The following is a 26,050-nucleotide window of genomic DNA, read 5'->3' as shown; positions in this document are numbered from 1 at the left end:
TCGATTTAAAGTGAAAACAAACAAGCTTGTCCAAAATCAAAAGACACCTTAAGATTTACTTGCTTAATCACTGGAAATGCATGAAATCAAACCATAATGACGAAAGTAAAATGACTAATCAGCTATGGACATCAAACAAGCTAACTCTTTAGACCAGCAAAATGCCTAACACAGGTTCAGATCTAAGAGGCCAAAAGCAAGACTAGTTTACTCTTCGTTATGGGAAATTGTAAATGATTAAGAAATACAAAAGAACAAGTACAATTTCGTTATATAACAGAGGCAGAATGATGGCAAGTAATGTTGGTTTCAGAACAGGTGCAAGACTGGTAACTGGCAGCCAAATCTATAGTGAAAACAGGCAAGAGAAAAGGAGGAAACCCCAACAGCACTAGGCAAAATTGGGCCAACGCAGGTGCTGCACAGCCAGTCTGGCTCTCAGCGCAGGTAGCCCCTTCAGGACCTGCGTTGCAAAGCAGGTAGCCTGTGTACTACCTGCTTTGGAAAACGAAAGTTGTGTTTTCACAGTTTCCGGGTCATAATTTTCTCAAAAATGCACAGTTTTTGCTCAAATCAGAAGCAATCAGTCAAGCACACTCAAAGGGATGATAAGGAAGGTGAAAAGCTATCACTAAGAGCTTACAAGGATCCTTGTAGATCAGCTCTTCAAATCATGAACTTGCTCAGAAATGAGCTAGAGTAGCTGCCCTCTACTTCGCTTTTGATATAGTCAAAAGCTTTTCGATTTGGTACTCTTTTGTTCAGGAAATGAATAGCAAAATACTACAAACACAATCAAACGGATACGATCCCCAGTGGAGTCGCCAGTTTTTTGTAGGGAAAAGTATCCGACTCGGATGACCCTATCCCACTCTAAGGGTGATAGTACCTCAGCAACAACTGTAAAGAAAACTACTTAAGGTTTACTTCTTTATGAAAGCAAAAGAGATTAGATAAATGCACTAACCGTTGCCTTGCGCTTAATGTCGAATCCAAACTCTTCTTTATGGCTGCTTGCTCCCAGCTCCTTGCTCTATTGCTAGCCCAGCTACAGTGAGATCCTGCAAAATAGCAAAGAAGGAAACTACAAGCAACATGCAATCATAACTGATTCATAGATTAGTGTAAATCAAATATACAATCATCACAATATATCATTGAAACAAGAGCATATAGAAGAACCTCAATAGCTTTTATTAATGAAGAAGTAAAGGTTCTGAGAGTGTTACAACCATTGAAGGTCCTAATCCAGCAACACCTCCCAGCAGGAAGAATTTCTCCTCTTCACCTCTCTCAAGCAATCACCCAATAGCTCTATAGTGAAACCAACAGCATATCATTACTTTGCACAAAATTCTAGCCTCCTGAGCTCATAGGAGAGAGCTCAATATATAGATGAATTGAGAAAGGATGAGTCAGCTTGCAACTGATGTGTAGCTGCCTTGTGTCCTCTCTCTCTTTAGTTAATCTTTAGTTGATCTTCAGTTCTTGAGTCCACTTGGAGAACCTTGCTTCCACTTGGAGAAACAGAGCCTCTGACTCATCACAAGGCGAAATCCCTGATCCAAGTGTCATTTTTGGAAGATTCCAGAGCAATGACTCAGTGTGCCACATGTCCAAACTCGCTCAACGCAGGTGGCCTTTGTTCTACCTGCTTTGCAACGCAGGTACACCGTGGAGGATTTGTGTTTCAGCGCAGAAGCCTAGTGGAGCACCTGCTTTGATTTCAGGATTGCTTGTTTTTGAGTGTTTTCAGGTGGAGAACTGATCTGAGAGTTGTTGGTTTGCTGACCTTGTTCCTCTAGGGGTAAGAACATCATGTTTAGGGAACTTTGGATCCCTTGGATTATTGACAATTCATGCCTGTTGCTGTAAGGCACAAAATTGTCTATAACATGTGTCCGCACCCTTGACTGATTCCATGTGACAAATTGGCGACCCCGCTGGGGATGGTTTCCATTAATGAAAAGAGTTCTTTCTTTTGTTTGAACTTTGCTTTGAGAAAATTGGTTTATTTTTCTGGTTTTGGCTTTGTGATCTTGTCTCTGGGTGGGTTAGCTTAGGATTAGTTTTATTTTTGGTTTTCTTGAGTTTTTCAGTAGGACGCACCCTCTGAGTGCTGCACAGTGCGTCCCTGGACGCACTTTTGCTGTGTGCACAGAGCGGGCCCGCACCTGTGCTAACGGGTTGCCTGCGTCCCCTGCCAAAATTTAAGAAAATTCCACTTTTTGCCTTTTTTGCTCTTAGATTTTGTTTTTTCTTAGTTTTTTCTGCCCAGATTCATCAGTCCCTTGTCCAGAATCTTCACCTGAACTGGTTTCATTAGCATTAAGTGTTTTAGTGGATTTCGTCGAAGTGTAAGCCCTAGGGTTTGATTTTGAGTAGGTCTTGTAGTGACTTTAGCGGTAGGAATTGTCAAGCCTTAGATATCTCTGGTTTTGTCAACTTTCTAAGAAGTCAGACCTGTTCTAAAGTCTACCTGTAGAAGTAACTTACCATCAAGTTGTCTTTTGGGCCATTTTCGAAGTGCTTGTTATTTAAGTCTTGAATTCCATTTTACGAAAATAACAAAAAGATTTGAGTTTTGTTTTGGCTAGTCTTTTGATTCTGCATTAGCTAGCCCTTGATTTGATTTTGATCAAGTAAAACATCCTAGAATCGCCTTTATGAGCTTTTGCCTTGTTAGGTTTACTTAGAGTAATCTCTCTTTTGGTTTGCTTGTGAGTCAAAATTTCATAGTTTTATAGCTTTTGGGATTGTTTTTTGTTAAAGGTAGGTTTACATGCTTTATTGAAAATAGAAAATACAAAAATATCTCCTTTGAATAGTTTTTTTTCAAGTAGCTTTAAAAGTTTTTGAAAGAAAAAGAGTTTTTCGTGCAAGTAAAGAGTGGTTATGTTTGTGTGCTCGAAAAGAAAAAGAGAATTGTTTCTTTGATTGTCTTTTCTAAAGGAAGTTGTTTTCTTTAAAAATTGCATTCTCTCAACTCTCTTAGTTAAAGATTTTCATTGAAAAAGCAAAAAATAGTATAGATCATCTTAGGTGCATTTTTGTAGTGGTTGGAGTCGAGTCTGCACACCATTGGTTTCACTTCCATCACCTTGTGACTTTAAAGAACAACCTTAAAAGTAACGCTTAAAGTAAAATTGAACTAGTAACTTTTATTTTCTAGGGCTCTAAAGCACCAACATAGCTTAGGCTAGTGTCTTGGAGTAGGTGAGTACTTAACTCTCCAAGGCAGTAAAACAAACAAGTAGTCGATCTTGTGATAGAATCAAATCCAATTGTTACATTTACACTCTGGGAAAGCTCCTCTTAAAGGAGAAGCACAAGCTCGTGTCCGAACCAGTGAGGGGATCATTCCCCCCTCGTTGGGAACAACGCCAGACAGTACGTATTACAAACGGTAAACCTCGGATTAACCATTGTCGAGGAGCCAGGGGTCACTTATCGGTAAACCTTGGATTACTGTGAAGGAGCCGGTAAGGGGATTGAGCTTGCTACTCTGCCCTTGCGTGTTGTCGGAGTTTAGACTGTTCCCCCAGGTGTACTTGTGGCCGTTGGTAACCTTAGTGACCATAATCTCTAGGATTCTACCCAAGGTGACGGTGGAGGGAAGGTCCCACTGTACCTGGAGCAGACGTCGGCTATACTCACTTGGATTTTCTGGGGGGTTCACTTCACTCGAGACGGTTAAAGTGGAGGAACTTGGTCCAGTCTATTCATTAAGCAGGTTGTTGGCGTAACTGTTCCACCCGCCATTTCTGTACTGAATCCTGCGAGGTTGGACATAATCACCAACTAGCGCTTTTGATCCGGAAGATACTGTTTGTGTTTGGTTTGACGCCCTAGATTCTTTAGGCGTGTGATTCAAATTTGTTTGGTTCTTTAGAGACTTTAGGTGGTTTGATTTGAAATTTTATTTTGTTTTCGTGTGCAGTAGTTAAAAGTTTTTAGCTGTGGCAGAATTACCGAGACAGTCCCGTAGAATTCGGGGCCAGTCTCCTGAAGTTGTTTCTGTGGCCGAATTGTTGAGAAGATCCCGTAGACTTAGGGGTGAACCTCCTCGAGACGACCCCAGTAATTTAGAAGGTTTAAAGGTCCTTGTAACTCCTCCTAGTGGCAGTAGAGTAGGTTCACCTGAAGAAGGAGAATCTTCCTTGGTAGTCCATCCAGATTACCAAAGCTTAGAGACAGGTTATAATCCCGAAGCTGTTACAGTTTCTGAACTTGTTGATAGTTTTTTGTCTGCTAGCGATACAGGCGAAGAACCAGAAATATCCGAACCTGTTACTCCGACTCCTAGTGTTCCTGATTCACCGAGAATAGAAAGAATTATCACCGAAAATCTTCCTGTTGGTTTGATTGCTATAGAAGAACTTGTTCCAGAGGAAGAAATAGGCGTCTCTGATCCTGAAGATCAAATTACCCTTGATCTAAGGGAGCGTGAATCCATCTTTTACAATCCTCCTAGAAGTACCACTTGGTACCTTTCGTTAACCAATTATTTAGACAACTTTGGGCTAGGTTTTTCTACACCTCGTACTCCTTTTCCACCTGGAGGAATTCATACTCCTGTAAATATGTCTGGTCAGTCATCTGTGTTTACACAAAGTCCTGAATCTTTTTTACATGGCGGTCCTTCTGTTCCTACTGGGTATCAATCTCTTTCTGGTACCTTTGCGGGAGCATCTCCTCAACCCATTGATCACGGGTTATTAGTTGGAAACAGTGGTAATGTACCATTGAGTGTAGGAGACATTTACATGATGTCAGGATCAGTTCTCGTTACCCAACCTCAAGGTGGCCAATTACCGCCTGGGGGGCAGCCTTCGTTAATGCCTGGGGGGAAACCTCAAGGTACTTCATTCGTGTCTGGGGGGCAACCTCAAGGTCAGTACGCTCCTATGGGGAAATACATACCTCAAGGTCAACCCCAGCCTCAATATGTACCCCAAGGTCAACCTCAGTATCAATATCAACCTCAAGGATGGCAACCTCAAGGATGGCAACCCCAAGGGTATCAACCCCAAGGGTATCAACCTCAAGGATACCAACCTCAAGGTCAAGGTCAACCCTAGTACCCGTATTTACCTCAAGGTTATCAACCTCAAGGTCAATACTCAGGTCAAAGTTATCAACCACCTCAAGGGCAATCATATGGGACTGCACCTTACAATTATCAACCCTATCCTCAATCCGGCTATGGATCTCAGTACCCTCAACCTGTTATGGGTCAATACCCTGGAATGTTAGTATGGGATCCGTCACAAGGTCAACAGATGTTGCAGCCAAGTATACAGTCGGTACCTCAAGCAGGACAACCTGTAGTTCCTGGTCCACCCCAGCAACCGCAACCTGTCCAGTCAAGTGTTCAGACCCCTGTAACTTCGGTAGTTACTCAGCCGCCAATTGCACCTATTACTCCATCTCAAACGGCTGCAGCAACTACCGCCACATCTACCATACTTACTTCTGGAGTATCGACGGCTCCGGTTTCTACTGTCCCTGTAACCACGCCTCAGACATCTGTACCGTTGTCTGGATCTACGATTCAAACCACAGTCCAGATGCCTGTAGGCCAACCTGGTATAAGTACGGTTGTTACTACTCAACCTCAATTTGTTCAACCTCCGTACCAGGGACAGTATCAACCTGGGCAAGCTGTCCAACAACCGGTTTACCAGTATCAACCGTATCCTGGGTACACTTATCAACAACCTCAGCAACCCCAGTACGGTCCGGTTAATCCTGGTTTTCCAGGAGGATATAATATCCCAAATGCGACTCCTGTTCCTAGTTATCCTGGATATCCTCCTCCTGGGGCCGGTATTGTGACCCAGAGTTTTAGAGATCCTAACCGGCAGTTACCGTTTATCGCAACTTTGGATTTACCAGACTTGACGCGCCTAACGAATGATCCAATTCAATATCTTCCGTTCTGGCCGTCAATGCCAAATAAGTTGCCCAGCGATATACCCAAGTTCGAAGGTAAGTCTGGAGAGGATCCGTCCAATCACGTGATGACTTACCACCTCTGGTGTGCTTCAAATTCCATCTCGGATGATTCGATCCGTTTACGTCTTTTTCAGCGTACACTCATTGGTCTCGCGGCCAAGTGGTACATTGAGTTACCACGGGCCTCTTTTTACAATTTTAGCCAGTTAGCTACCTCGTTCTTAACTCATTTTCAGTTACCGGTCAGATACGATAACGGTACGGAGTTATTAACTTCACTAAAACAATCAACCTCCACGTATATTTCAGATCACATTCATGAGTGGAGACGTCGAAGAAGGCTAGTGAAAGTTTTTATCCCGGACCAAATCTTAGCTGAATGGTTTGTTAAATCATTATTACCAAGAATTACTAAAGATGTAGCTAAGGCCGGAGTAGTTACTGAGGAGCAAGTCATTGCTCAAGCACAATACCTTGACTTAGTTTACACGCAGTCGGGTACATTACACGAGAAGATTCCGGATCTTCCAAAGTCGAACCAAATCGCTGCTGCTCCTTCGGGATCTCATGCCGCTGATGGTATGATTGGTATCGTGAATACAAAGAGCAAGAAGAAGTCTTCCAAGGCTTCAACTACTCCTATTATCACTTTGCCCGATTCCCCGACAGGAGAGTCTTCTCCTGAACTTACCGCCGATATTCACGCTGTAGAGTCATCTATGGCCAAATCAAAAAACGGTGGGAAGAAGAAAGGAAAGAAGAAGGCTAAAGCAGACAAGGCTCCAAAGGAGAAAACTGAAAAGTCAGAAACCAATGACGAAAAGCGCAAACCTCGATATCCTTGTCTTATTTGTGAAGAGGATCATTTTACGAGAGATTGCCCTCATCGGGTCGAGGTAGTGAAAATAGTCAAAGGTTCTCCCACTCCTGCTGTGTTAAAAAATCCATTTCCGGAGCAGGAGAATAAGATGATAGGTTCTTCCTCGAATGCCAGTGAAGAACCCATTTTGATGATGTCTCATGTAAGGATTGCGACTCGATCGCAAGATTATGGTAGTAAGAATCCTGTTGATGGTAAGGAAGCAGAATCTTCTCACTCTAACCCATCAACCTCAGCTCCTGGTTCCGATCCACTACAGATCGAGAAACCTAACCCAGACTTAGTAATTAAACCGCCCGCCAAGGGTGTACTTCGAAGGTCTGCTTTCAATCCACATGCGAGAGCGGCCCAGAATTACAACATTGTTGAGGACTTAGCTGTTTCACCCTCAGCAATGTCGGCGTTAGAAGTGCTGCAATCATGTCCAGCACAACGAAAATTGCTTTTGTCGGCTATAGGAGCTGTTGACGTTCAGGATCCGAATCTAATGATCTTCGATCTAGAAAATAGTACACCACGACTCCCCCATCAAATGGCTTTCCAAATTCCAGTGATAGTCAAAAACAGGCCTATTCATCGAACTGTGATTGATGAGGGAGCTTCTACGTGTATTATGTCCATTCAATGTTGGAGATCCCTTGGTTCTCCTTCGTTGAACCAATCCCCCACCATCCTTAAGGCCTTTGATGGCCGTGGGTTCCGTCCGTTTGGTATTCTACAGGAATTGCCTATAGGGGTAGAAGGTAAAACCGTTAGTCTGGATGTGGAAGTGGTTGATGCCCCTCTAGACTACAACCTTCTTTTGGGTCGAAGTTGGTCATATGCTATGACAGCGGTCGTTTCATCGGTCTTCAGAGTAATTAAGTTTCCACACAACGGTAAGATCGTGACTATTGATCAGTTGACATACTTTTCATCCGACCCAGCCTCTTCAGAGAGTATCCAGCATGTCGGTAAGACGAAAATCCCTTATAAGGACGTTGGTGTAGGTTTAGTTAAGGATTCCGGTTTACTGGGAACTTTTCCTCTCCCTCCACTCAGCGTAGAACCTTCGTTTGCAACGATTCATATGATTACGTCAGAAAACATTATTTATGATGATCCTTGGTATGTTCCATCTGACTCTGAGATAGACTCATTCGGTAATGCTATGCCTTTGAGTCCATATGAAATTGCTTATGAAGCTCTTATGTCTTTTACCGACTTTCATTCAACCGAAGTCGACCAAATGAATGTGGTCAGTGAAGAATCACTTTTCACCTCAACCTTAGAACGGATAGCGTTTCCCGAAGTCGTGTCATCTGACGAACAACTTCGCGAAATCCTAAGTGTAGACGATCTACCATGGGAAGATCTCCATCACAGATCTTCGTTTTTACCTAAGGATGATGCATTTGAAAATGATTTTTCATCTATCTTTACCGCTGAATATGTCAAAGACGCTCAGGATCCAACGAAACATTCTGATTCAGAGTTGAATTTAGGGAACATTTCTCGTACTATTCCCCTTGATATTTCAGTGAAGCCCGGAATTGAGGAGAACATTCATATAGGTGCCGCATGTACAGAAGAAGAAATCCAAACTTACAAGGCCCTATTCCAAGAATTCCGCGATGTGTTTGCATGGTCTTACGAGCAAATGTCGGGAATCGATCCTGCCATTGTTGTTCATGAAATCAAAACCTACCCGGATGCTAAACCCATTCGGAAACGGTTGCGTCAGATTCACCCTCGAAAAGCGGCTACGATTAAAGCCGAAGTCGAAAAGCTGTTGAAAGCAGGTTTCATTTATCCAATCCCGTTAACGGATTGGGTATCGAATATTGTTCCAGTCAACAAGAAACAAGGAACAATAAGAATCTGTATCGACTATAGGGATATCAATCGAGCTTGTCCAAAAGACAACTATCCTATGCCTTATATCGATCAAATTATTGATGATTGTGCCGGAAGTGAAATGTTTTCCTTCCTGGATGGTTTTTCGGGCTATAATCAAATCAATATTCTACCTGCCGACCAACCAAAAACGGCATTCATTTGTCCATGGGGAACATTTGCTTATTGCAAATTACCTTTTGGGCTTAAGAATGCCGGAGCCACTTTTCAACGGGCGATGTCTTATGCATTTCACGACATCAAGCACATTGTGCAACCGTATCTCGATGATTTGCCTGCTCATTCTTTACGACGAGCTGATCACCTTGACCACCTACGAGCAATCTTTATGAGGTGTAGGCATTATCGAATTCGGTTGAATCCCCACAAGTGTGTTTTCTGTATAGAAACAGGTCGATTGCTGGGATTTGTTGTTTCAAAAGCCGGCATTCGCGTCGATCCCTCGAAAGTCGAAGCGATCATCAAATTGCCTCCTCCTTCGAGTTTGCGCCAACTCCAAAGTTTGCAAGGGAAAGCGAACTTTTTACGTCGATTCATCCCAAACTATGCCGAGGTCACTAAAGGTTTTACACGGTTGTTGAAACAGAACGTTCAATTCTTTTGGGACGAGATTGCCCAACAATATTTTGATGCACTTAAACACGCGTTGACCCATGCACCGTTGTTGCATCCTCCCAACTACAACCAGGACTACTTCTTATACCTCGCAGGTTCATATTCCACTATTGGAATGGTGTTAGTTCAAGAAGATGAATTCGGAGCAGAACATGTGATATATTATCTTAGTCGAACCTTAAATCCCACTGAGTTAAAATATTCGTATGTGGAGAAATTGGCCCTGGAAGCCGTTCTAGCTGTCCAGCGTTTTCGTCACTACATTCTTCTCCGTAAAACTACAGTTATTTCGGATTGCAACCCTATGATTTACATTTTGACAAAACAATTGCTAGGGGGCAAGTACTCTAAATGGATCGTTATCCTGCAAGAGTTCGACTTGGAGTTCGAGAAGTCCAAGTCTAAGAAATCCTTAGTCTTTGCGGAATTGATGTGTGATTTCCCGCGTACTGACACAAAAACTGTGGCAAAAGAGTCCATTGCGGACGAATCTTTGTTTCTTATCAGTACTTTAGATCCGTGGTTCGGGGATATAATCATCTATCTCCAAACCCAAACCTTTCGGCCTGAAGCTTCCAAAGAGGAACGGCGCAAAATTAGGTTTCAATCCCAGCAATACAAAATTATTGGAGATACACTTTATCACCGGGGGGCAGACTTAGTTTTTCGACGTTGTCTAACTCACGAAGAGGCTGAGAGAGTTTTGAATGATTGTCACTCTAGAGCATGTGGCGGTCATATTTCTGGGTATGCCACAGCTCAGAAGGTGTTGCGCGCTGGTTACTTCTGGCCATCTATGTTTAAAGATTGTATCATTGCAGTCCGGAAGTGCCACAACTGCCAAGTGTTTGATCGAAAGATGCGCGCACCACCTGCTCCTCTCCACCCAATAATTGCCGTTGGTCCATTCGCCAAATGGGGTATCGACTTTATTACTTGTAACCCTCACTCGGCCGGGGGGCATGCGTATATCATCCTCGCGGTTGATTATTTCACTAAATGGGCCGAGGCGATGCCTACATTCGACGCAAGTGGCAAAACAGCTGCAGTTTTCATATTCAATCATATAATAACTAGGTTTGGTGTCCCACAAGCAATTATTACTGACCATGGAAGCCATTTTCGAAACACCATGATGACTGAACTTACAAGCCAGCTTGGTTTGCGCCATGACAACTCTACTCCTTATTATCCGCAAGCCAACGGTTTGGTTGAGTCTATCAACAAAGTTCTGGTTATCATGATCCGACGAACCATTGGTATTCATCGATCGAATTGGCACAACATGTTATTTTCGGCGCTATGGGCATACCGAACCTCAGTAAAAACCTCAACAGGGTTCACTCCTTTCCAGCTAGTTTATGGCTTAGAAGCAGTGTTACCCATTGAATGTGAAATCCCATCACTTCAAATGGCTGTCGAATTACTTCCAGCTACTTCCAAAGAGGAGAAACGTTTATTATACTTAGCTAAATTAGATGAGACTCGACGTGACGCTGCATTGGCAATCGAGACTCACGCGAAACGAATGAAAGCTCAGTATGATAGAAATGTGACCCCTCGAAGTTTTTCGGAGGGAGACCTAGTGCTCTTATATGATCAAGCTAATGATAAGCTAGGTGCTGGAAAATTCGTTCCTATGTGGCATGGACCCTATATTGTAAAGCGAAAGCTAGCAAAAGGGGCTTATGAGCTAGTAGATTTTGATGGGGACTCTTTGGATAAACCCAGAAATGGACTTTACCTAAAGAGGTATTATGCTTAAATGGTGGGTATGGAGAATTTTTAGTTAGGTTAGGTTTTTCTTTCTAGCTAGTTTGATTGTTAGTTAGTCAGTGTGCTTAGCTTAGTGAGTGTGTTTTTCGTCGTTATTCTGGCTTATCTTGGTTTTGCTCTTGATATTGTAGATGTCGACGCCCCTCCAAACATACATTGGATTTGCTGATGGTGCTTGTCGTAATACACGGAATATCTCTTCCACAGCTTGGGTTATCTATTCACCCTCTGACGAGTTAGTTTCTATGCATGGGGTAAGCCTCGGTCAGACAATGAATAACATTCCAGAATACAGTGCAGTGGTTGAATTATTATCCGAATCTATTTCATTTGGAATTCGACGTTTGATAGTGAGGTTAGATTCTGAACTTGTTGTATTACAGCTTAATAGAGTTTATGCCATTAGAAATCCTGTGTTATTAAGGTTTTTTTTGAGAGTGCGTCTCTTGGAACGTGAATTTGATTACATTGAATATCAGCATATTCCAAGGTCCTTAAATACATTAGCAGATGCAATTGCTTCTCGAGTGTTGGACATACATTTACGATAATCATGCAAGTAAATTTAAAAAACATTTCATCATACATGTTAAACAAGATAAGCCGGTAATAGTGATATATATATAGATAGGAGTGTGTCAAAAAATATACATCGTCTTCGATCATAGGTTGAAAAACACCTTATGATCGGCAAAATGATAAGTACAAAAAGACAAAAATGTCACATGTGTCTACAAAGTGACTAGCCAATCACTGGTGGTGCTCCCTGTATGACACCACTGCACGGGCTACTTTGCGCAAAAATCTCCTCAACGGTCCAGGGACCGCGACTACGTAACGCTGCAGTCTGATAGGAATATCATCCATAGATGTCTCCAGTATATCCGCCGTCAGACGCTGTAGATCATGCTCCAACTCAGTCAGTACCTCCGCAGCCGCCGCGTCCTGTGGGGCCGGTAGCGGTGCAACTGGATGTCGCCTCTCAAAAAGCCGGAGGTTGGCTGGACGCTGTGGACCAACATCTGCATTTTGAAAATTTTACTGTCAGTTTGAGACGATATATATAAAAAACAAAAAAATACATAATTTGAAAACTCGTGAAAAATAAAGTACCTCTGTCATCCCATTGTTCTCCCTGTGGAAGAACCATGTCCGGATCACCTCGAAAATCTATTCCGGCATACGGAAAATCCTGGATCGCGAACACCTGGTCCTCTAACCAGTGAAAATAACTGTCAGTGAATCGAACAACTGCCGCACCCTCGTCCGGATGCCGGGCCATCACAGCAACCCATCGTACCAGCTTTGGCTCCTGAGGACCCGAAATATCAACAGTGAGATGCTGAGGGATCAACATTGGTATCCTCTCTAAGGCAAAGCTCACGACTATAGGCCCATATCCAAAGGTCTTTAGTCTGCCGGTCTTTGCCTTGGTCAGTTGGACTTTCAAGTTAGCCAACAGTGCATCACACCAGTTGAAAATGGTGCCTTGGAGACAATCAATTGCCATCCGAAATTGAGACCCAGTAGCAATATGTAAAGTGGCTGAGCCACAAATTCTGGTCACAGTGAAAGCCAAGACCATGAGTTCACGTTGAGAGACATATTTGATCTCTATGCCTTTCTTGTGCTCTCGATCAGGTAGGCACCAATCTGCTCGGAGACTATCAAGGGATTGGCCACCCGGCCTAGTCCCAGCCAGATTGAGTTGCTCACCTCTGTTCGGCAAGCCAGTAAGAAAGTAAATGTCAGCAGGCTCTATCTCGAGTTTTTGCCCGCCGATATAAAAGCATTGTTCCTGAACGTTCCATCTCTCGACTAGCCACTCCAAGAACCTTACCTGAGCTCTCATACCGGGAATGGACCAGTATTTGTATAAACCACATCCTCTTAGGGCATCGAGGGAGGGTTGATGATTGATTGCAGCTTCATCAATCTCCTCATGCTCTCTTTCTCTCCAATCCAGCATGATAAGTGCCCTACACATGAATAAACAGGCATTAAAATTAGTTTTGAGGAATTTCAATGGTTGGTTTGGGAGTTTGGGGTTTCAAAACCCGCGTTTTGCGGAGGACGCACCCCGCGTTTGGCACACAGTGCGCCGGGACGCAGGTGGCCTGAAGGCAACCTGCATCCCCCGACCTTTTCCCTGTGTAGGAAAAAGTCGGGGGACGCAGGCCAGCCTTTAGGAAAGCTGCGTCCCCCGCATGGCGGTTTCCAAAACCCAAAACCCCCTAAAATAAAAAATGAAACTTAAAACAAAATTCTAAACGGATGAAATTGACAAGGAGGATGTTGTGAAATACCTGGAAGAGACGGCGTTCGATTCTAACGGTCGGATTTTCCGCAGCGACCACGGGAAGTTTCTTGTTAAAAGCTCCTTTTTCAACCTCAACAGTCAAACGGTAAAAATGACATGGTAAAAAGTCTTTTTATAGGTTTTTTGGATGAATTTGTTCATTTTTCACCATGAAAAGATGTTTTTCGATGAATTTTTGCCTATCTTAAACAGGTATGAGTAATGTGTCGCTTTTGTGCAGGACAAAGGGACTTAGAGGAAAAATGTCATTTTTCACAAACAAAATATCAGAGTCATCTTTTAAGCCCTTTTCTGACTCCTAAAACATGAAAAGATTGCCGAGCGTTTCTTTTACACTCGTTAAAACGGAATTAAAAGACGGTCCCCTTATAGCTCTTTTCTGACCATAAAATCAGGAAAAGATTGCCGTGTTTTTGTCATTTCAAACTCGATACGGAAATAAAACGACGTGTCCTTGATCGCTTTTTACTTTTCAGGTCAATGACACTAAGTATGAAAGTACTCCTTGGTCGCAAGATCAAGCGGTTCCCCCAGGTATTATTTTATACTTTTTCGGGCTTGAGGGACACAAATTTACGAAAAAGTTCAACTTGGAGTTTCCTTAAGTTTTTCAGACTCTCTAAAATTGAAAAACGCCGAGTTTCTCCTATATTGGGCTCGTTAAACATTTCACAGTAAAGGACCTGTTCAATTACAAACAGGAATGAACCACTCCTTCCTAGGGTTCGAATCAAAACTGGGTTGGACTCGTCCGAAGGATGAGCTTATAATCAAGCATATGTTATCCTCCTCAAGCTTGTTAAAAATAAAGAGGTACTTGCCAGAAATGGCGGGGGAAAAGAGAGAAGAATGAGCCTATTTGTTACCTTTTGTCTCAAAATAAACTTTATTACCACTCTTGGACACGACACTTTTCATTCACCTGGGTTGGGAAATCTTTTACCTCCCAGTCAATCAAACCACTTTTGAAAGTCTTCAACCGGGTTCTGGGGATTAACTTTGAGTTATTTAGCACCAAACCATCTGTCGTGTTGTTATGTGTTCAAGAGGTCTGCAAACAAAACTTTCATCTGCAAAATACTTGTCATCCATTTGACCATCCCTGAGTCAGTCCTTACAGCAATATTTCTTCAACTTGAACAATGATTTCGTGTTGTGGGCTTGCCTACAACGAGTCTCTTTCTATCGACATCAGCACATTATCTAGAGACATGACTTAGAAATCGTCAGTGCCTTGAAGTCTGCATGCATCAATGGCAGGTTTCTCGCCTTTGACGTCAGTTTACATCATTGACTTTCGATCGAAGGATTCCGTGAAATGTTCGACACCAACTCATTCATTCACATCTCATGGATTGTACTAGGTACTTTGAGAACCATTAACATTACTGGTGGTCTCTCTCACGCTTGTTAACAGTTCACATCATCGACTGGTAATCAAGTGGTTTCTACCATGTTCGACATCGACTCATTTATTCGCATGGCTAGAATCGTACCAATTCGAGAAGTAGGAATGAAGACCCTGGATCAAATCTTTACCGTCGAGGCTGCGAGGAGTTTTATATTCATTATCTAAGTAGACTAATCATAAACAGATGGCTGCACCCATACTGTGTCTACAAAAGTCTATGATTATGATGTACTACAAGATCATTTCTGTATCAGAGTAGTTTAGTCTGTTAGTTAAAGTTTTTATCTGAGTATGGGAATGCCTACCTCAGTGATGATATAATCTTATCCATGTATTTTGTGTTGAAAATTGCAGGTTCCAACCAGGTTCTCCACGAGATAATCCTCGAAATGATAAAGCGCTTCACCCTTCCTAGATAATACAAAACCCTAATCTATTCCAGGCTTCGCACTTTAGGGGGCAATCTGTTACACTAAAAAATGTCACCATGGCTATTTACAGTCGGTATGGCTCAATCAACAGTCATACTACCCTTTTGAGCAAGTCTTATGCCTCTACTATTCATATCAAACTCCAAGAAAGAGAGAAAGTCTTTATAAAACATGTTTATCTCTGGGTACGCAGGTTCTCTCAAGCCTTGCCTGCGGGTACGCACCTTTTGTTCATAAGGTCTGCGTCCAAGGATGCTCTGTATCTAAAGGGGCAGGTGCGTCCCTCTGAAAAGGTTAAAATGCGCAAGTTTTATCTTCAAAAACTTACTTGTGGTCATTTCTAGAGCATTCTAGAAGATTCTTGGATGAGTATTGAGCGCCTCCAGATGGTTCATGCACTCCTATCAAAGAGGAACTTATCCCATCAATAAGGGAGTGATCCCATCCAAAGAGGGGACTATCCCATTGATGGTGGACCTGATTAACTTCCTCTTGAGCACTATAAAAAGAGGCATTGAGCCAGAAGGAAGAAGGTTGAAAGCTATAGATTTCTAAGGGTAAATGCTGCAGGAATTAGGACTCCCATTTAGAAGCTTGTGAGGAGAGATTGTCATCTTTACTTGTTCTATTTGGAAGTGGGTGAGCTTTGTCAAAGTAGAGGAAGACTCTTGTGGACCCTAGAAGGAGCTTGCACAACACCAAGGCTCAGGTTGTAATGGTTCCTTTTGATTACCTTTAATGCAAATTGGTCCATTCTTCTCAATAACTTGTTGTTAATGGGTTATTTCATGTACTCCTTGGTCTATGTGTTGAATATGCTTTGTTTTATGTTATAATCAGGTGCTATTTAATTGTTTGACTGTTGGTGATTGCAGGTTTTGGAGAAAGGGAGGAGCTCATCCAGATCAACAAAGCTTGGACTTCTACAACAGCGTTTGGACAGAGGTAAGAACGAAACACTTGATTTCTCATATCATAATGTATGTTTAGAGAAGGATAGCTCCAATTTGTTTTGTTTGTCATTAGAATGTCTTAGACTTCTAGGAAGGTCAGCTGTGTCCGCACCCTTGACTGATTCCGTGTGACACTTTGTACCTAATCTTGCTGAGCATCTAAGAGAGATCACAAACATTCTTAAGAAGGACAGCCAAGTGAAGTGGACGGAAGAGGCTGTAAAATCTTTCAATTTAGTCAAATTGGCTCTTTCCTCAGCTCCAGTTCTAATCAGCCCGGAATACACTCAGGATTTTATATTATTTTCATTCACTTTGGAGCATACTATGGCAGTGGTGTTGATGCAGAAAAGAGATGATCACGAAATACCAATTGCTTTCTTCAGCTGAACTATAAGAGATGCAGCCTTAAAGTACAACATCATTGAGAAGAAAGCCCTCGCACTTGTGAAAATCATTCGAGTATACATTCTGCATTCTCATATTCTGGCTTATGTTCCTAAGCTGCTATCAAAGATGTTTTACTGTAGACTGATCCGGAAGGAAGACGAGGCAAGTGGATTGCAGCTTTGTTGGAATATGATGTGGAAATAAAACCCACAAAGCTTGTTAAAGGACAGGGATTGGCAAAGTTAATGGCCGAATCAAACTTGCATGCCTTAGACATAAATCTGATCACTGCTATGTCTGATGAGAATGAGGGAGGTTCTTCAATTCAGGAATCTGAAATGTTTGCTCTTTCTCCGTGGTATTCAGACATCATATATGTGCTTCAAAATTTGTCACCACCACCCGGCATGACTAGAAACAAAGCTAGAACTCTCAAATTAAAGGCTGCCAAGTTTTTCATTCTAAATTCTGCACTTTATTGGAAAGATCCTGATGGTGTTCTTTTGAATTGTTTGGTGGAAGAAGAATCAAAGTAGGTCATGGAGGATTTCCACGAACGAGATTGTGGTGGTCACCTTTTTTGGAAACAATAGCAAATAAAGTTTTGAGAGTGGGATACTATTGGCCGACATTGTTTGTTGATGTATATAAGGTTGTCAAGAGCTGTCATAAATGCCAGATTTTTGAAGGAAGGCAGAAATCACAGCCTTTTCTGCTTAAGCCCATTGAGGTGAGTGCCCCTTTTCAACAATGGGGGTTGGATTTCATTGGTGAAATTCATCCCGCTTCTTCCGGTCAGCATCGATGGATTCTCACGACAACAGATTACTTAACGAAATGGATAGAAGCAATTCCCACCAGACAAGCTACAGATGCGGTAATTATTTCATTCCTTGAAAATAACATCTTGTCTCGCTTTGGTTGCCTGAATAAGTTAATCATTGATAACACTACACCTTTCAAATCAAAAAGGATGGTAGAGTTTTGTCATAAATATCACATCATTTTGGGTCACTCAACTGCCTATCATCCGCAAGGCAATGGATTGGTGGAGTCCTCTAACAAATCTTTGGTCAACACCATTAAGAAGCTATTGGAAATCAACAAGAAGAGCTGGCATAAGAAGTTGGTCAATGCACTTTGGGCAGATCGGGTCAGTCAGAAGAAATCCATTGGTATGTCCCCCTTTGAGCTTGTGTATGGAGTTGATGCCTTGTTTCCTACCTCTCTCGCAGCCCCTGTAGTCAAACTTCTTCAGGAAGCCGGCAGTGAAGATGATCCTATGCAGAGAAGATTGAATCAAATGATACATTTGCAACAAACCAAAGGAGAAGTTTTCCAAAACACATCCAAGTTGCAGGAGAAAATTAAGAAAATTTATGATAGAAAAGAAAAGGTGGATAAATTTCAGCTGGATGATGTAGTACTAAAGTGGGATGCAAGGAATGAGGAAAAGGGTAAGCACGGTAAATTCGAGAATCTCTCGAAAGGTCCCTTCAAGATTGTAGCATATCAGGGTCAGAATGCCTTTATTCTGAAGGAAATGATTGGGGAAGATTGTCCAGGAGGGCCAATCAATGGTCGGCTACTCAAGCGATAACACTTTTGAGTTATTTCTGTTGTTTCCATTGTCACTGTAAATACCATTTTATTTCAATTTTGGTTAGAGTTTGTCAAGTCAGTATTCGAGTCATTTTAAGATCAAATTTGAGTCAGGTTTTTGGTCATTTTGGTTTCATAATTGAGTCGGTTTGAGTCAGGTTTTAGTCAATAAATGAGTCAGAGTCTTGTGTTGTTTGTCAAAATAATGACTCCATAACCCAATGGACAAAGGCACTATCTGCTCTCCCAAAGATCTGCCGTTCTTGGCACCTCCAAGGAGCTACCATCCCCCATTGGAGCCAATGTTAGAGTCGGTCTTGTCAGTCCTCTGTTAGAGATCAAAACTCTTTCTGCATTTCATTTTTAGGTGTCTCGCTCCATTCACTCAGCTGCATTCTGCTAGGGGCATGCCATAATCTGATGGAAGGGCCTTATCATTCATTCCCCTCATGTCTTGTACCTGTTGGCTTAGGTCTTTTCATCAATGTGTATTAAAGTCCATGACAGTCCATGTTTGATCTTCTAATGGACGAGAGTCATTTCAGTCATTAAGTCTAAGGATTAGTCATTTGGTCTTTAAACAATGTCCAATAAAGCTAGCAAAGCCAAAGGGAGGCTCTTATAAAGTTGTGATTCAAAGATTTTCATCGTCATGTTGATAGATTACGACTGTTCCTCAAAACTCCGTTTTGAAGAAAAGTCAACAATTTGTCATTTGTAATAATTTTCAAAAGTTTCTCAGTGGATTTCTCCAAGCGCAGCCCTGGTCTCCTTAGCCAAATTCCATGTCAGCTACCCCTGCAAAAAAATTACCAAAAATTTCATCATTTTAGTCATAGAAATCAAAAGGAAGTGTGAAAAGCAGAGTTGTATTAATTGTGAAAAAGTTCCAAAGTGAAAATATTACAAAATGGGTTTTGGAAAAAGAAAAAATCAAATCCAACTCTTGCAAGATATTTCTCCAATTATATAAATCATTTGTACCAAGTTACATTCATGAAATCTTATAGCAAAGTCGAATTTGGAGGTTGAAGAGCAAACTGCAGTTTGAAAGGCCGTGACTGTGTTAAAGGTTGGAGCGCGGCACACAGGTGGAGTGGCGCGGCGCACTGGAAGCACTCGACGCACTGGAGATTCCTGCCCACTGTTAATTTGAATGGGCGCGACGCACATAGAGAGTGCGGCGCACTGGGTTCTTGGTGCGGCACACACAGTTCAAAGCTCGAAATTGTGTCAAATCATTTCAAAAATTTGCTCATCCCTTGCGTGGAGTTGTTAGGTAGGGCCTTCTATTTTGACATTGCTTCAGATTTTATGATAAGAGATGGTGGTGTAAGGGTGATAATGGTTGAAACAAAAATTCATACCCAACACAAACAAATTTGTTGCCAGGGTTTCAAAGCTCACAGTTTTGTCACCAAGGACTCTCCTCCTTCCCCATTCTCCCTTGTTGCCTCATTTCCTACCCCCCCACCAAGTCGATCAATCCTACATTGCATTCAACATCCCAAAACCATAGCCCTTATTAAAATCTCCTCAACCCTATATAACTAATCCCAAACCCTAAACCTTATTCCCATATATAAAATCCCCCTCCTCTCCCTAATTAAAATTATCCCAATAATTCTCATTCCTCAATATTTTTTCCCCTTCCTAACAATCCCTAACAGTCCCTGTTGCATTTGTTTTTTCCCTTGGTGGCAGAAATTGAAATATAACACCAAAAAGAGTAGTCCAAGCACAGTTCATACACAGTAGTCATCTTGTCTTCAAGGTATTTTGTATAGTAGTCATGGCATCTGAGCATTAATCAGACTATGAGGTGGAAGCCCAAAGTGACTCTTCCTTGGAAGAACAGGCACCCCGGAGGCCTCATAAAAGTGGCAGACATGATAGAGAAGAACCGACCACCCTTACAGAATTGTAGGCATGCCCTCTTGCTATGTCATGTTTTCAGCATCAGTCATGCTATGAGTTTTGTCGAAAGGTGGCTAGTGTCCAATTTCATCACGAGTTGGCTCGTCTTTTTGTTCTACACTTGCACAGAGATCAAGCTATCTTGGCTGGTGTCACCTTCACACTTACACCAGAATCTGTCTCATTAGCAACTGGTATACCGAACATTGGTGAACAATGGCACAAGAAACAGAAGATTGACCGGCAGCATTATGAGCCATACTTCAAAACTAGTTTCTTAATGCAGCTCAAGAGAGTGTTCCCGTTCCGATATCTGAAGGATGGATATGCTCCACTAATGAGATTAATCATGAAATATTTCAGCTGTGAGGGACTGTTCTCTCATCTTTATGCTTACTACATCAGGTTGTTCATGCATTTCACCAAGGTACGGATGATGAACATTCCGTATTTCATTTGCCGGAACATAGAGAGGATGACCACCTTTATACAGCGCAAAGCACCTCAGCAGCAAATTAACAACGTCTATAGTTTTGCTTTTATTAAGATTTTGGTGGTTCATCAGCTTGGATTGCAGGGCATTACTTGGGATGATTTCATCTCGCGTGATTTCTTCAGAGATTCACAGGGAGTCTCAGATGTTAAGCATGAGGGTGAACCTTCTCATCGATATGAGCGCCATGAGACTGCTAGTGTGCCGGTTTTCATCACATATAAAAAAGGAACCAGATGTTTGTTTTCAGTGGAAAAGTGAGTCTTATCTACACCCGGGGTGGAAGGGGCCTCGCTTCCTCCATCAGCATCACAGGAACAAGACAAAGGCAAGGAGCCAATGCAGGATGAGGGGTCTTCAGGTGAGCCATCAGGTGAACGAGAGACCGACTTAGAGAGATCATCCAGGAGAAGAAATCAGAGATCAAAGCCTTATCCCTTAACTTGGAGAGGGCTAAGTGGACCATGAAATACTTGGAGCAGAGGAACAAACAGTTTGAATATCAGCAGTCAATCATGGAGCTACAAAACATTCATGAGAATCACCAAGCTGCGCAAAGGAGAAGAGTTGAGCTCACGTCATTAGAGCAAGAGATTAATGAGGATCGGGAGGCCAATCTCGAGAGAGTTAACATGCACCTAGAGAGGCTATTGTACAAGGCCGAAAAATACCATGCATTGCTAAGACACATGGCTCTCCACTACATGGTGCGAAACAAAGTGTGCAAGGCCCGAATTAGGAATTTGAAGGCGAAATTGAGGAAGGCAATCAAGAAGAAAAAGAGGCAAATGGAGCTTGATCATCTTCAGATATTGTCCAAGGCCTCTTTAGCCCAGCATAACACTTGATAAGAAAACTCTAGCCCAAATTTCAAGAAATTTGGGGAATTTTTGGTATTTTTGGGAAATTTTTGTGCATAAAACTGGGGTTTTCTCCCTGTGCGTCGCGCCACGTGGCGCGCGCTTACAATAGGAGGCTCCAAATGCAAAAAAGTTTATAGTTTTGGAATTTTCATGGAAAATCATGAATTTTGGTGGATGGCCAAGAAATTTCGGCAAGTTTTGAGTCCGCATGAGGTCAAAAACACCCTAAAAATGACCTCTCTGCCCCTAATTTCAAACACAGGAATCAGTCTTGGGAGATTGAGGTTTTGGAGAGGCAAATGGGAACCAAATTTAGAAATTCCACTTGGGTTGGAAAGTAGACAGGCATGGATTTCTAACAAGCACACTTGGGTTCAATTTTGACTTCATAAGGTGCCTCAAAACCATCTCCAAAGTGGCGTGATGCATACAGTTTTTGGCGCGGCGCACAAAGACCCAAACGCCAAAATCACTCCCACTCCACGAAATTTCGATTCACAATTTTCTCCAAGTGGGCCCGCTCATTTACAATAAATTTTTCCCAGCATCAAAGGCAAAGTTTAAAAAACATTTTCGGTTTCTATCCAAGTGGCCAAATGAAGGTGAATAGTCACCCAAAAAATCTACGCTCATGTTTGCTTTTTTCTAATTGGTCCTCATAGAAAATTAAATGTAACTGCTGATGGTTGGCTCTTCATTTCTTGGGTTGATCGAATTTCTCATGGAAAAGCTTATTTACTGTATTGAGAGTCATTTTGTAAAGTGTCGGAATTTCTAGGAAACTGTGGGAGAGAAACCCAGCCACTCACTGTACATTTTGACAGAGAATTAATGAAAGATTGCAGCTTTGGTTCATGAGATTCCTGTGGCGTGAGTTTAGCAAATGTATTTTCTTTATGTTTCTTATGCATTTCGTTATGTTTCATATTTTCATTCATATTCATTTCCAGTGAAATCTTTCTAAGTAAGAAAAGGTAGAATTTAGTGCACTGCTATGCCTTGGGATAGTTTTCACATTCTATGTTTTCTTCTATTGAAAAGGATTCATGTATTTATGCCCTTTTCACACTCTTAAACAATCTCTCCACTTCATATTATTTTGAATCTAATTGCTAGGTTCCTCCTGTCTTGCCTCACGAAATAATCTGCATCCGCTCATGTTGTTCCTTGGTTCCAGACATCCCAAAAAACTCAATCATTCATCAAAATACCTCTATCACATTTATTTACCTAGCCTAAGATTAGTATTCATTTTTGAGTCATCTCAGACCCTATTGTTTATTTTCCTGAGTGTGACCTGGAGAGAGCCCTCTCCTGTTCTGGTAGGGCTAACTACCAGACTGAGCGTGGCTTGTGGTTACCCTAAATTTTGCCTTCCTTCAGCCTAAGGCAGATTTAGGTGCTAATAGCATGGAAGCCATTGTTTCCACATTCTTTCGAGTGATAAGTTTTCCACATGAAGGTATATTGGTGCAACTTGTCGAACAACTTTCATTTCCTAGCTCAAACACAACTATAAATCAAACATCATCCCTAAATGGTCTCTTCACATCAACAATGTCTCTTCCACCTTCATCCCATCCACCTAATTATCGTGAGTAGTTCGGTGAGTGTGATGAAGGTTAGGGGGCATGCACCCTAGTTTTAGTCGATAGGCGAACCCAGAGGAAAAGAGAGATTTTCTTGAAAGGTCATAATACTTGGACCAAATAAAATTTCCATATGGGTTATGTGATCAGTCTGATGTGATTAGTTCCTCTGTACGATTATGAATGGAAGCTCACAAAATTCACCTTCGTACGTTATGTGATTGGAAGCTCACAACAATCACCTTCATCTATTTCGATGGACAAAGCAAAGGAAGAGTTTTTGTTGGCCGACAGAAAAAATCCTGCCTAACCGTAGGAACTTCCATTTGGTAACCTAGAAACTCTCCTTTTACTGAAAGACCCATGGGCATGTAAACCTTTGCATGCAAGAAAAAAGTGACCTTTGATATTCATAATTTGTAGGTTCTTAACCCTTTAACCTCATAGCTCAGTCGTTTCTAGCTTGCGTAAAAAGGTCATGAGCACATGTTATAGTAGTGGTCAAGCTCATTAGAAAATAAATCTACCGAGAGACATTATCAAAACAGTGGTAAGAGAAATGTTCCCACAAGGTTCAGGCTCGTTAAAAAATCAACCTGCACTGAGCACATGTTGGCACAAGCTTCAAGCTCATTAAAAAATAAACCTGCCTTTGGTAAATAACCTTTGTGATCGCTTTGCTATCTGCCCTTTTTTGAAATTTTGTTGTGTTCCTTCTGTCACCTCCATTTCATTTGGTCGACCATACACTTCCACTTGATTGTTTAGCCTTTTGAGGAACATCTGTGATGATTGATTATGATTTCCACCCTCTTCACACTTCCATGTTTTGAGAAGTTCCAAACTTACCTAGAACCAGCTGCTACCCAAAAATACCACTCCTTGCTAAAAGACGAGCCTCTTTTAAACTCTTTTTAGAATTGTTAAATATAAAAGGATTGTCGAGCCATTAACCTTTCCAACTTGTTAAAGTAAGGGGAACGCCATTCCTCTCATATATTTTAATCTTTTTGGACTTGAGGAATTATTAAACAAAAAGATCGAGCGCTTGTCCTTGTCGGCTCATTAAAACTATTGAAAAGTCATCCCTTTCGTATTATTTTACACTTTTTCAGACTTAAGGGATTATGGCACGAAAAAGGACTATTGGAGTCTCCTTTTCATCTATTTTTAGACTCTCTAAACATGAAAAGGACCGAGTTATCTTTGTTGTTAAACTTGTTAAAACAATAGCAACAAACTTGTCCACCCGGACAAGAACGAGTCTCACTGGCACTAGGATCACTAAACACAAAGCGACAAGTTTGCCCAAAGGTAAAATTATAGACCAAGCATATGTTATCCTCCTCAAGCTTGTCAAAAATAAAGAGGTACTGGTCAACAATGACTAGGGAAAAATGGGAAGAAAAATTGAAGAACTCTTTTGGTAGCAAGTCACTCTTGAACATGACACTTTCACTCCATCACCATGATTGAGTTGGGTTGGGTTTTTCCATTCACCATAACCATTGGTCCGCCATGCCATCCATGGGGTTAATGCTACCAAGTCCATATCAGTGTCACCAATATGTTCAAGAGAAGTCATTCAGATAATTCACCATCCAAAAAACGCCTCATCCACTGCATTACATCCACTCTTCATTTTTCATGGCCGCCATTCCTGAACCTCATATCATCAGATCATTTTCACCTCCACAAAAATCATTTGCTCTGTTTCACATCATAGATGTGGGATACATCAAGGCCCTCCTACTATAGGTCATTTATTGTCAACATCAGCTCATTATCCAATAAGTTGACTTAGAAACAACCCTTTCAGTACTTTGAAGCTTGCATGCCTCAATGGCAAGCTTCTCACTTTCGGCGACAGGTTTACATCAATGACCTTCGACTGAAAGACTTTGCGTGGTGTTCGACATCAGCTCATATATTCATACCACGTGAATTGTATTGTAGTACCTTGAGGATCATCACCATTATCTGTGACTCCTCTCGCGTCTGGTAACACCTTACATTATTGGCTGGTAATCAGGTGATGTCTTTCCATGTTCGACTTCAGAACATCCTTTCACATTGATCGACCTATTCATCGGGAAAATATTGGACAATTTCTGAAGACCCCAGATCTAGTTTCATCCATCTGGGCTACGATATTCAAGAAAATAAAGACATCAATTGTACACAGAAGCTACATAGATAGTCATCTAAGCCAGGGAAGATGACTCTTCATGCGAAGAATCACCAGTCTTCAACAGTAGACAATTGTCTGTCCTATGTACATGAAAATGAATTTATAAAGCTGAGCATGGGAATGCATGCCTCAACTAGATCATGAAAATAATATGATGATGACGTATTGTAGTGTATCTTATACAGGTCACCTTCCAGCTTGAATACCTCAGATCCTCATGAATAAAGAATTTCACCCGACATCAAAAGATTTATGACCTCATGCTTTAGGGGGTAGTTGTTATAGACATATTTGGGAACTACAACCACAAACTCATATGTCCATAAACTAAGGGCTCCTTAAGTCCCTAAAAGTGTTGTTTCACACCCTAAAGGATCATCGTCAACTCCGAGAAGTTCCACCTGAAAAAATACTCAGAACTGGCCAAAACTGGACCATACAGACTGCTCCATGGGCAAGGTGTGATGCATATTGACTGCCTAACTGGCCATGTGCAATGCATACTCAAATGGCCTTCTGTGGGGTGTGATGAGCAAGAATAGACAAATGGTAGAGATAGTTTGCAAGGTGGATGATCATGGAATCTTCGAGAAAATTCTCCTTTGACACTTGCCTCTCTGAATTCGCCCAGGGATGAGTAAGAGATCAATGAAATCTCCAAGTGGAACCAAGAACTATCATTGGAATGACACTAATCAAAAACCCAGAGTTGACTCACACCCTTGCAAGATGTCTATAAATGGATCCCTCATCTGAGAGATCTAG

Source organism: Pinus tabuliformis, chromosome 3_1 (genome assembly GCF_031772625.1).
Source record: "Pinus tabuliformis cultivar Carrire ecotype Pingquan chromosome 3_1, CPIR1, whole genome shotgun sequence".
NCBI lineage: Eukaryota > Viridiplantae > Streptophyta > Pinopsida > Pinales > Pinaceae > Pinus > Pinus tabuliformis.
Note: the sequence above shows the minus strand (reverse complement) of the source record.